This window comes from Schistocerca serialis, chromosome 5, assembly GCF_023864345.2.
Source record: "Schistocerca serialis cubense isolate TAMUIC-IGC-003099 chromosome 5, iqSchSeri2.2, whole genome shotgun sequence".
Lineage (NCBI taxonomy): Eukaryota > Metazoa > Arthropoda > Insecta > Orthoptera > Acrididae > Schistocerca > Schistocerca serialis.
This window is the reverse complement of record NC_064642.1, coordinates 749,123,307-749,140,595: the sequence shown is the minus strand read 5'-3', so window position 1 is coordinate 749,140,595 and position 17,289 is coordinate 749,123,307. Positions and strand designations below refer to the sequence as shown.

The window sequence follows — 17,289 nt, the reverse complement described above, 5'->3', positions numbered from 1 at the left end:
GGCACCAAGACACAGGCCGTGTCATCTGCTCTTCCGTCACTCTATGCGGCACCCAGAGACAACAAAGTTTCTTTGCTTGCAAATGATCATGCATAGACAAACGAATTGCTAGTGCATTTAGCCCTAAGACTATCTGATTATAGGCCACTAAGATAGCCTCTATCTGCTCATAGGTCACTCGGCTGTCTTCGTTTAGCATTTTCTGCAGAGCGTCAATGTTTTCCTAAGTAATTGATGATCGTGGCCTTCCCGTGCTCTCAGCGTCCTGCAGAGTGAAATTTCCCGTTTGGAATTCTCTTTACTACTTGTATATAGTTGAACGATGTGGACGCACATCACTGAGTGCAAAAGTCATTTCTTCAAGGCACTGGTCTTTGTTTAAACCAAGCGCGAAGTTGTGCGGCAAAACTGCCCGAATCTATGCCATAACAAGCTCTTCAGAATAACCCTGCTAGTCAACCACTGCGCCCACAGACTTGGCACATCGGCTACAATGCAAGTACGAAGCATTCTCAGAACACAGCAAGAATTAGCCTTGTGTGGCTTATTGTTGCGTCGTATTGCAAAACTTTCCTAGTGCACGTTGTATTTTACGAAAGTAATACATTCACGGAAGAAACACTGACAAAAATGGACAAAATTAAATAAAAACTGAGGCGTTACCGTCCCTGTTAGAGCACCTCCAGTACTCCTCTTGAGCATCCTACATAAGGGCTGGTCTGGGCGAATGCTCGTTTCTCCTACCTGCTGGACAAGTCGCGAGGTTGGGACTGGGGATTAACGCACCCTTCCTGGACCTTTCCCGGGTACAAATTTCAATGGGTGGAGATTTCACTGGGTGCAGTTTATAGGACACCGTTCCACATCATTAGGATTCATCGTACAAATGATCCCTAGAATATGAAACTAACGCGTTCCACGCTCTTATAAACTCTTATACCAACTACAGCCTTCATTCACTTCACCATTTGTCTTGCTTGGTCAGAACGTACACCATGCCACGCAAAAAATCCTACCTGAATATCAATGGTCTGCATCGTGGCCATAACTTGTGCTGTAGCGAGTGAAAAAGCTTGCTTGTGTTGGCGTCCTTTCGTTTAATGCAACTTGGGCTGCCTACGACACACGGGACGAGGCAGCTAACGTAGACTTGCACGCAGACGCGATGTCTAACGTCGTGGGACACACGGCACGAGATTGCTAACGTGATTTTGGTATCTCCGCGCCCTCAATCGGAGTTGTAGGCTTTGTTTGCCTCGCAAACTATATAGTTTGTTCACAAAAATGTACGCGCGTAAAATTGTTACGTCAGCTCTGCTAAAACGCACACTTCCTCCATTGTCCGTGCGCTAGTCGTGTTCTATCTGCGGTACACGTAAATACAAATTTCAGTGTCCATGGACATATAGTAACACACAAACAGAAAGATGTATATCCGAGTCAGTGAGGACATCGACTTATAATAGTTCACCATATCGAACAAACTCACTACAGACAGAGAACGCACTTACATAACATGAAGTATTAAAGAAATTATTTCTATTAATTTCTTAAGAAAGTCCCATTACCTTTTGGTAAACGTGAAAGTGAAGTACTATTAGATACGTGATTCGAAACCTATCCCGACCCAATCTCTGCACTGTAACATGGTACCTGTACATACTACACCAGGATGTAGCTTTGCTAAAAGAGACTTTGCATTTCATCTTACAGTTATCTATAGCCATTAATAACTGACATGTTGTTAATTTACATTTAATTATAATAAATTCTAACGAGGATGACACATTTTTTATGAAAATCTCAACTGTTCTGTTGCCTTGAAAACGGCTTACTGACAACACGCGAGTTAGCCTATAACGCGAAAGTAACTAAACACGAAAATTCCTTAACGACCAATATGACGTTCCCTGCAGTTTTTTTACAATAAATCGTACTATTAACGATTCGTTCCCGAGACATTAAACGTTGGTGCTTAGAAACAGAACATACTCATGGGCTATAAGGTATAACATACACTGAAGCTCCAAAGAAATTAGTATAGGCATGCGGTTTCAAATACAGAGATATGTAAACAGTCAGAATGCGGCGCTGCTGTCGGCAACAAAAAGTGTCCGGTGCAGTTATTAGATCAGTTACTGCTGCTATAATGGCAGGTTATCAAGATTTGAGTTTGAGCATGGTGTTATAGTCGGCGCACGAGCGATGGGACACAGCATCTCCGAGGTAGCTATGAAGTGGGGATTTTCCCGTATGACCATTTCACGAGTCTACCGTGAGTATTAGGAATCCAGCAAAACATTAAATCTCAGACATAGTTGCGGCTGGAAAAAAGTTCCTGCAAGAATGGGGCCAACGTCGACTAAAGAGAATCGTTCAACGTGACAAAAGTGCAACCCTTCCACATATTTCTGCAGATTCCAGTGCTTAGCCATCAGCAAGTGTCATCGTGTCAATCATTCAAAGAAACGTCATCGATATGGGCTTTCGGAGCAGAAGGTCCACTCGCGTAGCCTTGGTGACTGTAGAACACAAACCTTTACGCCAGCACCGACATTCGACTGTTGCCTGGTCGGAAGAGTCTCGTTCCAAATGAATCCGTGGACCCTGCATGTCAGCAGGGGACTGTTCAAGATGATGAAACTCTGTAATGGTGTGGGGCGTGTGCAGTTGGAGTGATATGAGACCCCTGATACGTCTAGATACGACTACGACAGGTTCAATGTACGTAAACATCCTGTATGATTACCTGTATCCATTCATATCCATTGTGCATTCCGACGGAATTGGGCAATTCCAGCGGGGCAATGCAACAGCCCACACCTGCAGAATTGCTCCAGAGTGGTTCCACGAACATTCTTCTAACCACTTCCGCTGGCCACCAAACTCCGCAGACGTGAGCATATCTGGGATGCCTTGCAACGTGGTGTTCCGAAGATTTCTCCACCCCCTCGTGCTCTTACGGATTTATGGACAGCCCTGCAAGATTCACGGTGTCAGTTCCTTCCGGCACTACTTCAGTCGAGTCCATGCCACGTCGTGTTGCGGTACTTCTGCGTGCTCGGAGGGCCCTTAACGATGTTAGGCAGCTGTACCAGTTTATTTGGCTCTTAGTGTAGAACCCACCAAATATGGGTTTCCACTGAAAAGGACAAGTAGAGTATGGCGCCTTCTGTGGGCCTGAAGCTTGTGACGTAGGGAGTGTTGGCTCTAATTTACGTAACACGTGGCCGAAATATCGCAGAACTTTTCATGCCTGACGTGACGAAATGGCTCCTCTGGAAGTGTCGTCACAAAACTCGAAGAGCGTCACGTCAACGTTAGCGAAGTCGCCCCGCGCCCCGACGGACGACGGTGCTGCCACATTATAGGGGGGACAGTGGACGACCTACGGTGCTGCGACGGTACCGAGGAGCCGTGGGCGGCCTGCGCTGCTGCGACGGCAGGGGCACGGCGCAGCGCATGCCCGGCCGCGGTGGCGCCAGCAGGAGCGCCAGCAGGAGCGCCAGCGCGAGCGCCAGTCGTTGTCCACCCGCGGCGCCGGCCACTAGCGCAGCCTCGCCCACGGCCACTGGCGCAGTCCCGGCTGGTGCTTCGCGTCCTCTGCTTCTCCTCCGCGCTTCCAGCTGTCCAGCAGCTGCCGCGCGCCGCCAGCGCTGCGCGACACTCCAGCATCACGGTAAATACCGCCTACGTGTGTCTCGCGAGGCTGTTGCTACCTGAGGACGAGGAGTGATCTATTGTTCGAAACACTTCAGACAACGTTTTCAGCACTCCAAATCTATAGGTGATCTGCTTAAAAATGAAGCAGCTCGAAATACTGTGCGTTATTTATAAGCAGTTGCTTTCCCAGTACGCATCCACAGCCACCGTAAATTCTTTAAAGGAACTCCTTTTCCTTCTTAGTTAACTTTTTTCACCGCCTGCAACATTATGGAGCTACATCACAATAGAAATTGTTATGCTTACAGCAAGTAGCAAGTAAACATTCACACTGCTGTGAGCAAAAGGAACAAACCCCTTACAAGAAATTCGCAAAGGCTTAAGAGCTACGGGCAGAACTGCCAGAGTAGTGAAGTGAGTATGTAAGTAATTACTTAAATGGAAAACTAATATAACACGCTTTTAAAACAGACCAAAAAGTATAACATTTCTCGTAGTCCCCATTGTGATAATTCTGAAAAAATTTATTGTAATTTTATTAATAGCTATGGAAATACTTGCAGAATTTTGAACAGGAAAAGTGAGCCGCATGCAATATGTAATTGATGCATGAATAGCTCACTTCTTTAATATTATCTATCGTATGCGCTCCGTGTTTTAATTTTAAATTCTACAAACATTCTCATAGCTATTAAAAATTCACTAGCACGGATTTTCTGGAACATCGGTATGGAGTTAGGAATAATTTTACATTTTCTAGTCAGCTTTAAAACCGCATTATTTTAAAAGTACGTTATGAAATATTTATTTCCCGCATTTTAGACGTGTATGTAAATTTTTTCAAACATTTCGATGAGATTGCAACAGAGATGTGGTAAATTTCAGCATTATTTCAGTTTTTCTTCACTTGTTCCAACGAATTCAGTGCTGCGTCCCACGATTCTCACGAAAAGACCCCGAAGGTAAAAATTAGAGGATCGAGCTCACCGCTCCCACCACGAAATATTTGAAGTTAGAACAGCAAAAGATGGAGGCAGCAGTGGTACACAAATCACCCTCCCCCACACAGCAGACACTTATGAAACTTAATGTTGCAATGTCATGGAGTTTGGAAGTCTAGATCGTCGGGAAGTTATTTTAAAATCAATTGCAAAATCCGTACCGAACAAACAGACATGAGACCCAACACAGTTCAATTAAAATGGAAACAGTGCAACTCTTTTTACTGGTTGTCAGACCATACCAGCGTACATAAGACATGACAATGTGTTACTGTAACTATTGTCGCTTGAAGCCCAAGGGATAGTAATTCAACTGCTACATAATGAAATGAAATATTTGTTTCGTAATAAAAGAACAGTAATCATAGAAAACTGACTTCCTTTAAACCATCTGTTTGCGGGACCTGGAACCAAAATGTCCTACTTTCGCTACCACATATATGTAAACAACTAAAGCTTCGCTCGGTTTACAGTACTACTATCCGGCAACAAACGAAAGGGTGAGTGAGTGAGTGAGAGAGAGAGAGAGAGAGAGAGAGAGAGAGAGAGTGCATCATCGCTTGGGACTGTTGGTGCTTCGGTCGATGGAAATGATCTTGCATTTTTTCATACGCCACATTATCTTCAATAAAATCTTAATATTTCGTTCCACTGCAGCCCAGTATAGGGCACTATCGGTTTATTGCTCTCTATTCCTTTTATAATAGTAAATAGTATAATTTTGTTATTTTAGGTTGATGTCTGATCGATAAACACATCGTTAAAGGAAAATTAGACCAACGTATGCTAATATTATGCAGCAAATATTTTGGCAAAATAAACCGTTACCCAATATGTAAAACGTGTAGAGCGAAATACTTTATAAGAATAAATTTAAAGATGAGCATTTATAACTGCATTAACTGACATCGGTTTTGCGAATTCTTCGCCTTGGGCGAAATGTAGAAGTGACTCACAATGTGGACGACAAAGCGGTCTATGGGAGGTGAAGGCCGAGGAAAGTGGCCTTGTGTGGGTGGGCAGAGGACGGGGGAGGGGGGGGGGGGGGGGGGGAGCGGCGCAAGCTCTCTGCTCTCCTATCTGCTACGGCCGCCACCTTACCGTCTGTGCAACACACAGATTCACTTACATCCAATGTCCCCATTTATTTATTCTACACTTTCCAATCTCCATCTTCCCTGGCAATTTTGTTCCTTTAGTGCCATCACAAGTTATTCCCTGACGTTTTAACGCATCTACTATCATCGTTTCATTTCTTGTAGGCATTGTTTCCACATATTCCTATCGTCGATTCTGAGGACACCCTTCTCATTTTTTATCCGCTCACTTCCAGCATCTTTCTGCGTCACCAACTTTCACACGCTTCGATTCTGTTCCTTCCCGGTTTCTCCCATGGCCCTGAAACTTTTAAAGCTGCAGCACCCGGCAACGTTTTCACTTACGCCACTATCGACAAGACAGTTAAGTCGGGTAAAAGCACTTCGTACGTGCTTCAGGCAAACAACTCTCTGCGGTGGATTCTGTTCTCAACAATACAAGTGGACGACCCTCACGTTTCTAAAGATGCGTACCAATAAATGTTCCTCCATTTGCTTCATTAGTAAGCAGAGCGGTGACATCACTGCAAGTATCTCCGCGCCACGCATTTAGGGAAGAGATGCCTAAATTGCACTACATTTATCGTATCCTAAACAGTAAGCTAAACATTATTTAAATAATGCCATCCTCAATTGCAATTTTTTGTTTTTCATATGACTTGAAGAATGGAAATTTTGACAAAAATATACACGCTACACTTAATGTACCAAACAACTGGAAATGGTAAAAATTAGCAGTCCGGTTTCCTAATTTGGTACCAATGGGTGCATAAATTGTACCATCCTTACAAACCACATATCTGATCTTATAGCTATGTACCGGTCTAAGTTTAAAAACATTATCTGTATTTCTGTTCTTACTTCCTCATATCTAGCCATTTGCAATAAAACAACATTTTCACACTTTTCCCCATCTCTGCACGCTTTGCATGAATCAAAAATTTGTCTTTCACACATCTAATCATTTCTTCCATTTGGTCTTCCTCGAACAACTCGCAATACCATCCCTGTTTTGCGAAGGGCTTTTTTCTGGAGGTTTCCACGCAGCCTCTAAACACTTCGTTTCATAAGCGCAGAATTTTTCGTTCTAGGTTTCTTTGCTTGGTTAGCTCTTTTTTACATGCGCTGCTAGTAGTCAGATCACAGGCTTTTCAGCTAGGACTTCACGTTTTGCTTGTAGGTTTCATCAGTTCCCTCGGATTCGAGTATGTTTCTTGGGTAGACTGCTTCATCTCACTTTTTGCCTACAGCAGCGTCAACTACATTCACATTATGGCGCAACGCGTTTCGTTCAACAATGTCGAAGGCGAGTTTTCTCATGTTCGACGGGCTTAAACCGAGCTTTGTATTTTCAAACGTAAGAATATGCTCTTCCAATACGCTCATCTACGTTGGGATAAACTTCACTGAGGACACACATTTTTACACCACCAATTGCATTTTTTGTTTTTATTTTCAGCATGCGTCTTAATTGTTAGCTTAGGCAGATTGTATGGTCTGTGCATGCTAATCCATTTAATCCATGATATCTATTTTGATGCAGTTCATCTGGTCTCCCCTTTCCATAACAGCTTTCTGTTGCCATACTGTAATACAAATTATGTAACAAGTAACTTACTACTAAGAACGCATCAAAAATTCACACCACTTTTAGACATTTCGTTGCACTAATAATGATAAACGTGTTTTTAATGTTCACTATCACAGAAATTTTCTTAAATTGAAGCTGTAGAATATAGGAAACTTACACCGGTTCATTAAAATAGAACATTGTTTCCACTTACCTTATAACAGCATTTCTCTTCGCCACGTCCACGGAAATTAGGATACAAATTACAACAAAATCAACGCTGTCTTCAGATGACGTGTTCCTCAACACGCAGAGCTCATAGCTGACAATATGGCTCCAAGAAGCACGTAGGTACGCGGGCTTCACTAAATGTCGGATAAAAAAGAGGTACGAATTTTATTGCAGCTGTGCAAATTAGGTGCCGTGATAATATAGGCAACAACGCTCTACTTCACGTAACGTAAATGGAAGCGACGCGCTATTACAGATCAAATCTAATCTTCAGTGTGCTTTGTCGCTGCGAGGAATGACTCTACGCAAAGTTTGGCACTCCTTTCTAGCAAAATTGCGGGCAGTATTTCAAGTACGATTCCGGTATACCATATAGAGCACGAAGGTAATGCCAACGCAATGTCGATTCATTATTTTGAATCCATAATTAGGGACGCAGACCATGGTTAGGAACCAAAGTCCACATGCCTGTTACGCAAATCAAAGTTTTCGTGGTGTGTCTTTCGGCGAAGGACGTGGCTGGAGAGCACATTCGTTCCGAATCGCCACGGACTTGCTGCGTATTGCAGCGGCGGGGAACCCGAGAATATTTTATTGCTTGTTTTCTGGAAGGACACGCTTGCGCCTGTCATTTACACGATGATCGGTTTCAGTTACAGGGTCATCCCCAACGTCTTTAATCATCACGAGGCGCCTCGTTACAGCAGCACATGCTTTTACATGACCAATAACATGAGTACGTTCGTCATAGATCGAAATTGCTCAGCATGTGAATGAGGTGTGCAAACATAATTAGTAAACACCACGTACCAACATGTCCTCTCTCCCTCTCTCTCTCTCTCTGTTAATTAATGGAAAGAACGCCGCCGACAGCTGCAGCAGGAACGTGTATCGCAGCTTGTGTACGGCAGTGCGACACATATGGTCTTACCTCGCGACTAGTGTGATTCAAAAACTTTCGAATATATCACCTTGGCTGGTATAATTCAGGAAATTAACGTTGCTGAAAACACGACTAATACTGTATTCGAACATCACAGGTTCGTTTATCCTACTCATCTGCATTAACTTACTTTCCTACATTCAGAGCAATCTAGCATTCATAACACCAACTAGAAATTCTAAGTCATCCTGCATTCTCCTGCAGCCGCTCAACGACGAAAGGTCAGGTCGGAGAGAACATGGGCGGTCTCACGACACATTCCTGTGGCACTCCTTAAGGTAAAATTGTCTCTGATAAACGCTCGACATTGCGGGCAATGTATGGGAAATGGATTGGTTGGTCCACTTTCTCCCATGATGTTTTCCAGCTTGTATTTTAAATGTTCCCATTGATCTTTTTACGTGGAAACATTGGCTCATTGTTTCAGCACCTTTGCAACCGAGCAATTAGATTCTCACTGTTTGTCTATTCATAATATAATATTGAGTAGAGTAAAACCGCCTGGGCCAACCTACTCCACGCACGACGCAAGTTGGCCTAGCAGTGGGGGCAAGTTGGTCCATATTACCAAATCATTTATTTGCGACACTAGTTATTACATGAAAGTATATCGACTTTAATATCCACAGTATATTTTAATATAAATTATTAAATGTATATGAAAAAAGTCATAAATAAGGTTATCATTTTATGTCAAGTATGCAAAAAATTTTAGCGGTCTTCCTCTGAATGCCCGATAGGATTTTCTCAGTACAAACATTTACAAAAGTTGTTTCACGTTATTTTTAACACAACAGATGTGCCCACCGCCAAATTCTGCATTGAATCCGTTCATCACCTACATTGCCGTGAGAAATCTGAGACACAGGGTATCCTCAACCTCTACTTCACCTTGAAGAGTCTTGTTAGAAATATCGACTTCCTGTCTGTGCTTTGAGGGGTTTTATAACGTGAATAGCTTGATGGGTTACCTTTTCTTTTTTTTTACGCTCACCAGCATTTCTCTTTTCCGTCGTTATACCGCTCGGAATCCCATAGTAGCTTCAGAAACATTGCCTGGTTCAGCTATCTTTTTAAAGATTCGGACCACCCTAAAAACAGTAGAACGACAGCAAGTAAAAACGCACCTACATTCAGGGGTTTAGTGTCCCGTTAAGAAGGGGTCATTAGAGGACTACGTGCGAAGATATACGTAGATCTGATACTTGCCGGCTGCGGTGGCCGAGCGGTTCTAGGCCCTTCAGTCCGGAACCGCGCGACCGCTACGGTCGCAGGTTCGAGTCCTGCCTCGGGCATGGATGTGTGTGATGTCCTTAGGTTAGTTAGGATTAAGTAGTTCTAAGTTCTAGGGGACTGATGACCTCAGATGTTAAGTCCCATAGTGCTCAGAGCCATTTGTACCATTTGATTCTTAAAATAAATGTACTTAAATGTTCCACTAGTAATAATTTCAAATTTATATTACAATTATTTAACTTGAATAACTGAATACAAGTTATGGGTTTTGGAAGAAAAAAGAAGAAAACAACAAACATCACATAGGCGTTACGTCTTTAAAAACAATGCAGAACACAACTTCCTTGTGTAAAAGTTGCCTTGTACTTATTACTTAGTGAGCTTCGCGTATTGGAATTGCTTTAGTTCGTTTACGAAAACTTTCAAACATTTATCACCGTATACACTATCAAAGAAATCCTTAATCGCACGACATCAGTCGTTGTGCTTACCCGTTTAGTAAGAGCATTGTCTTGGAACACACAGCAAAATGTCATAAGCAAGCAAAATTTACTTTAATTTTCAAAAGAACCATAAAATACGTGTCCTTTCTCGGTCGATGATCTAAATGCACTGACGCGTTTGTTGAAAGACTACGGAATTTTTTCCCAGCAGCCTTAAAGAAGGTTGCGTGTTCTAACGGTGGTTTAACGAAACAAAACCAATCGGCCATCGTGATCCTATGGCCAGCGTGCCCCGATCCCCTCTACTGCATCTCATCTTACTTTGGATTTCGCATTGGATGTAACGGCTTTAGCAGCGTGCAGTGTTAGAGTCAACGATAATTGTATTTGAAGGGAACGAAGACCTTGTGTCGCTGTACCGAGGAGTGGCAACACGTTTGGAAGTGTACCAGGGCAGGGCAGTCACCCGCCGTAGCGCACTCGTACTGGCAGCCGCCAGCAGTCGCTCCTGATGATTGATCTGCAGAAGAATAAAGTGAGCGTGTGGCGCTCGCCGCCAACACTGCGGTGTCACAATCCACTGTGCGCCCAAGGGAGCCAATAGTCGTATTGTCCCAACCAATAAGGGCTGGCTAGCTACCTACCTACCTACTTGCCAACTTGCTTGCTTCTAGTGTTGTCGGAACTGTAGTCCGATTAAAATTACTTGGCAGTTGACGTGTGTCACCTGCCGCTACAGTGTTGCCGCATCGGCTGCCCGCTACCGCTCGTTTATTGGCGACACACAAACACGGCGGGTAGCTTCACAAATGCTGTTAATGTGTAACTGGGAGGAAGGTTCGAAGCGGCCGCCCGAGGTATGACTGGAAAGCGAGACGCTCTACCGACAACCGATTTTAAGTGACAGATGACTGAATTGTGGCAGACGACGCGCTTTGCAGCCCTGAATTCAAATTCATGTCCTAACCTGACCACTATCTCGCGATGTGAAATGTATCTTACAGAACGGCGGTCGACAATCTGCGGCAGAAATAAAATCGCGATGCTTTGTTCACAGCGATTAAAGCTAATCTCCACGGGCAAACTCAAGACACAAAAATACCAGTTGCAGCACTAAAAGGAAACTCTTCATTACTCGTTTTCACAGGTTACCAGAAACTAGTTGACTCGAGCAAATAATTGGCATTCTGTCCTGATAAGTCACCTAAAGGTAATATAGAACTGCAGAAATAAGTAAATACAAGTATTTATTATTGAAATACGTTATATGTAGAATATTGGTCTGACTGAAAAAAAGTAATCATATGTACAATACAGTTAATTGTAAAAACATATAAAAATCAGATATTGTCTTCCTAAGATTAATAATATTTTTCAATAAATGAAAACCATCGGTTTTCTTTTGTTCTATCCGAAATACAAACAGAATGTAACACCAAATTTGCACAGATTAAACAATCTGTGACAGAAACAAGTAAGAAGAAAGTGATGAAAGTTAAAATTAATGTGGCAAAAGTGTGTGATATAGTAAATGATGATTGCTGAAAACAATTTTGCAATTAAAACTGGTTATTAAAAATTTGTGGGTTTTCAAAAACCTAAAGTGAATAACTGAATTTAAAGTAATAAAGTAGTACAAAAGGGCATTAAAACAATTTGCCGTCAATTTCAAAAGTAAATGTACTCAAAACTTTAGCTTATAGAGGTTTGCATCTTAAACGAATATAGTACAGCCTGCTGAAAAATGCAAATAGATGAGTCATTGCCTTATAATTATGTAAATTTGTGTCCCAGTGCAGTAAAAGTTAAAAATTATCACTGTTGAAAGTTATATACCAATATTTGCTAAATTCTTGGTCCCTATGTGTGTTAAAGAATGTATTGCCAGTTTAATAGGATCCATATTCTGTCTTTTGTGCTCACTGATAGGAAATTATTAACAGAAAGAGCTTTACCTATAAAAATGGTAACTTCTTTTCTTCAGAGAACTGTGACAATTTGTTTGCTAGTGAGCTCTCTTTAATTTTCATGTCAGGTAGAAAAGCATTTGGTAAAGAGAGACTAAATTCATGCCTAATTTTATAATTCTACAGTAAACTTTAATAGTAATGTTATTGAAACTATTTGGTTTGACTATGCCCTGAATGCAAAAGTGTCTATCATTATATGTTGCACTTATGCAAACAGGTTTGTTCTGATATAACTGTCAGCACTCTCTTTAGCGTTAACATAAGCTTGTGACTGGGTTCATTGCACTCTCGTGGGAAAGTATAGGCTGTGTCTATCCATTGAAGTTACTTAAATATATTTTTTTGAACAGGAATGTCACACATTCTAATGTCTAATTAGGCTGGCGACCGCTATCTTTATTATTTGAACAATTTGAATTGGTAAATTTTATCTGTTACTTGCTGAACAATTACGTAATTCTGACTTTCACGTCCGATAAGCCACCTCCTTTAGCTACATCACCGTCAATACAAAAAATTCCTTTCAGAGGGTAATACTGCACTGCTTCTTCATACCATAATTGGTTTAACAACATAGTTTCATTATACGTACTGTCTCCAGCCTTTGAAGTTAGGGTACAGCAGTAGCAGTGTTAACGTTATACGTGGCTTATGCCGTCACAGGACTTAGTTCTGTGGGGACATGGTACGTGGTAAACCTAATTTGGTAACCGATAGCAAACACGTCATGGAAGCAGTTTAGTGTTATACGAGTATTAAAGTTTTTAAACGTCTTTCTTTTAAAAAACTTCTTTGAAACGAGTGTTACCAGTTGTACTATTATCATCGTTTGCTTTTTGGCTGTATAATAGTACCACAAGCATAAATATCACTGAATGTGCGAACTCATGAAAAAGCAACGTATAACTGTCCACGCGAAAAAATAGGATCTGATTAATATAGTCCATCCCTTTGACGCATCTGACCACGTGCTTTATTAATGATCATAGTGAACACTACTTTCATTGTGAATCGCTGTCTTATCATTTGGAAAGGCATGGTTGGTTGGTTGATATGGGGGGTGGGGACCAAACAGAGGTCAACGGTCCGATTAGATTAGAGAAGCACGGGGAGGTAGTCGGCCGTGCCCTTTCAAAGGAACCGTCCCAGCATTTGCCTGAAGCGATTTAGGGCAAATCGCGGAAAACCTCAATCAGGATGGCCGGTCTCGGGTTTGAACCGTTGCCCTACCGAACGCCAGTCCAGTGTGCTACCCACTGCGCTACCTCAGAAGATATGAAGTTAATGCTTGGTATTAGCGGAGTTTTATAGGAGTCAATGATTTTAAAAGTGATTGTGGACGTGCGTTACTATCACACTTCAAACATTAATTAATTCCAGATTGTCGTTAAAATTTCAAATTAACATAATAATAGAATTTTTCTTCTAGATCAACTGATGATCTTGATCAATTGATAAACCGAAAGGCTTTAAAGATTTTTATGATTTTACCGCGTACAACTGAGCGTTATTTCTCGAAGCTGGACAGAATCAGAACTGAAGTAAACCATTGCATCTCCAGATAGCCCATCAGAAATGATATATTCATTAATTCAATTTTGTCATATGAAGACATGGTTGGAGATAGTGACTGTTATTTGCAGACAAATGTTGATGGTGTTGAGACAGGAACCAGCCACAAATTTATTTTCAGTTCCTTTATTCAAAAGGTACCGTTACCTGTTTCGAATAATTACTGTTCATCTTCAGACGGTTTTCATGCTTTCATTGAAAACATACTCCAAATCGACGTAAGTCACATTCAATTCAAATCTGTAACGCAACCATCTGTGTGGTGTGCATATAATTATGGATTATTCATATTTTATGACAATCTAGAAAAACGCCCCACATGTTCTAATGAAGCATGAAAACCGTCTGAAGATGAATCGTAATGATTCGAAACCGGTAACCGTACCTTATGAATAAAGGAACTGAAAATAAATTTGTGGTTGGTTGCTGTTTCAACACCATCAACATTTGTATTCATTAATGTAGAATCATCACTGTTTAGACATAGAATCGCCTTTGAATAGAAACGCAATACTTTTGGTTCATTGCTTCTGTGAAATTGATTATGGTGGCAATCAAAAAAACACCAAACGCTGTTGTGCATAGTAGTAAAACTATCTTGTCATTAGATGGAGCCTTCTAAATCCCTTACATCGTTTTGTATCACCGAAATCGCCCATATGGAATCTAAACTACTGCAGCAGCTGTTGTGCGTGTTACACAGATTGTCAACTGATGACACCTTCTTCTACATTGACCTTATGAAAATGTATTCAAAAGAAAGTTTTTTTCAGAACAACTACTTCAAACTAATTGTGTATTTTCAGTCATTAGTGGTGAGCGAAATCCTGAAAATGTTGCAATCATTAAATTTGATTGAAAATACAGGACATACGGCGTACGAAGAAAAAATACCATTGAGAAATAATGAGATTATCCTCACACCAGCCACACGAGATGCCGCCTTAGCAACCGATGAGTGGTCCTGGTTGGAACTTGATTACAGATTGTAGGAGACGCAGGAAGATACCGAACGAAATAAACACTGATACGAAGAAAAATAAGAGAAAATGAAAAAGGCAAAACGATGATGAAAATGCTGCGAAGTACTAGAAATAAAAAAAAAAATACATTTAAACCAATCACCTGAATAAAAATAGGTATTTTGATTAGATTTCGAAATAAAAAGGAATTCTACGTGTGTTGGCCTGGAACTGCCGATAAATACCACGTTAGTCGTGCAGTCAGGAACTGCAATGGCAAATCAAAACATGTCCTTTTGTAGTTATGACATGTTATCTTCTTAATACAAAAAAGGAAAGTTGAAATGTACCATCCCTTCCCTATGTTCAATTATCATCAGTGAATCAAGACAAATTTTTCTGTAATTTTGATATGTTTTTCTTTCAACATAAGTAAATATTTTAGTTTGTTGAAACGTAGAATCTTGTGCCCATGTACTACAGTGAAGCATTTTTTATTGTACTTGACTGGAGGCAGACAACCTTCTTTCCCTTTACTATTTTTTTACGCGCAGGCACACTATATGTATTTATGTTGTTGTTTTTTACTATTTTAAAGAGCAATAAACGTTTTGGCATATGGATAGCCGCAATAATAAACCACAAGATGGGACAAATGTATTAAGATTTTTATGTTTGACGAAGTCAAGAAGTGAATTGCAGATAAAAAAAAACTGTCGTAATCTTTGATAAGTTACGTCTTTTCAAGACAAAATATTCTTACTACAATTTTGTAATATACTTTCTTGTGGTTTGTATTATTGCTATGTGTGTTTTAATATGTCTATGTGCAGGCACACAACATGTACTTTTAGTTGTTATTGGTTATTGTTTTAATTTTTAGTAAACATATTGGCATTTGCACAGCCGCTATACCGTCCCTCTTGCACCGCGTGGTTAACCTAGCAAGTGCGAGCGCACTGAAGTAAGTGTTTTTCGTAGTCCTTCTCACGACCAACATTCCCATTTTCCGAGTTTAAATTACATGTCACACCCTTTGGTTCGTGCAAGCTGTCAAAGTTACTTTCGCTACGAAATGTTATGTATTGGCTATGACAGTTCGATTTGGCGCATTGTTGTTAACATTGGGTCTTTCGAAAAAAATGTGTAACTGTTATATTGTTTACACCAGGAAATCTGATGATGGACAGAGCCCGAAACGTGTCATTAGGAATAAATACACCAAGAAGCAACTAGAATCTGATTGTTTGGGACTACTTAGCTTGTTCAAAATCCAGTCAGTTACATTAAAAAAGAATTCGCTACATTGGACGAGGTTCGCACCTACGACCTTGCACACAGCCGATGCATACGCTAAACACAGCTACCCCACTACACTGCATTATGTTGCTATATTTGAGTCTTGTGACCCAGTTGCGACTATGATTGCAGCCTACAAAAAAATGGACTTCACGCAGCCTCAAGCGAAGCTTTGATTACAATAACTGTATAAACGACGCTGATTCGCGGTCTGTGGGGAAGGGTCCAGTATTGTTCGTTTAGTGCTGCGTGTGAAACGTGTGTGTTTCTCTAGCAGCGTTGTGTATGTGTGTGTGTGTTTTGGGGGGTGGGGGAAGGGGGTTAGGGGGTTTGTTTTTGATATGGTTATCATGTATGATGAAATACGAAATAAGAGCGAGACCCAGGATTCAGGATCTAAATACATCAAACAAGGAAGCCGAACTAGGAACTGAAACTGAACTGACAAACTGTTGAGCAATTTGGCAATGCCGAACGGTTCGTGCGCGACGTTGGGCGCTTTGAGTGGGGGAAACCAGCTCCAACACGTGAAGTGTCAACAACCAAGTAATTTAAATCGGACAATAGTAGCTGTTATGTTTAGTTTGAACTGTTGCGCAACTGCTTTATGCAAACTGTTTCTCATTCTCGTATTTAAGTCTGCATCACTGGTTGAGTCTTATTACAATACTACGTACTCTCTGCGTGCAGCAAACCGCCATCCATTGAAACACAGTTACTGCCGCAGTTTCTCGCTGCGAAAGAAATGTTCGTATCTGGCTGGCGCAACAAACAGAAGAGATTTTGGAAAAGCCTGACCGAGCATTAATCTTGTATGCCTGATTATTTGATGTGTGCAACCACATCATAACGATTTTCCAGCTCTTATTTCTCTGACAGCTGCACTAGCTAAGAAATAGTAACTCACTCACAAGGGATCTCCCCATCGCACCCCCCTCAGATTTAGTTATAAGTTGGCACAGTGGATAGACCTTGAAAAACTGAACACAGATCAATCGAGGAAACAGGAAGAAGTTGTGTGGAACTAAAAAAATAAGCAAAATATACAAACTGAGTAGTCCATGCGCAACATAGGCAACATCAAGGATAGCATAAGCTGAGGAGCGCCGTGGTCACGTGGTTAGCGTGAGCAGCTGCCGAACGAGAGGTCCTTGGTTCAAGTCTCCCCTCCACTGAAAAGTTTGATTTTTTATTTTCAGTTTATGTGACAAACTCTTATGTTTTCATCACTTTTTTGGGAGTGATTATCACATCCACAAGAAAACCTAAATCGGGCAAGGTAGAAGAATCTTTTTAGCTATT

General features: G+C 41.2%; 1 long non-coding RNA gene across 1 annotated transcript in view; it reads left to right on the top strand.

Moving 5' to 3' along the window:
• The first annotated feature begins 3,532 nt into the window (after positions 1 to 3,532).
• The window catches only part of LOC126481151 (uncharacterized), a 506,533-nt gene continuing 492,776 nt past the window's right edge, over positions 3,533 to 17,289 (top strand). Inside the window, exon 1 of the long non-coding RNA XR_007587518.1 lies at positions 3,533 to 3,679. This is a non-coding gene — a long non-coding RNA (uncharacterized LOC126481151). The remainder of the gene's footprint in view (positions 3,680 to 17,289) is intronic.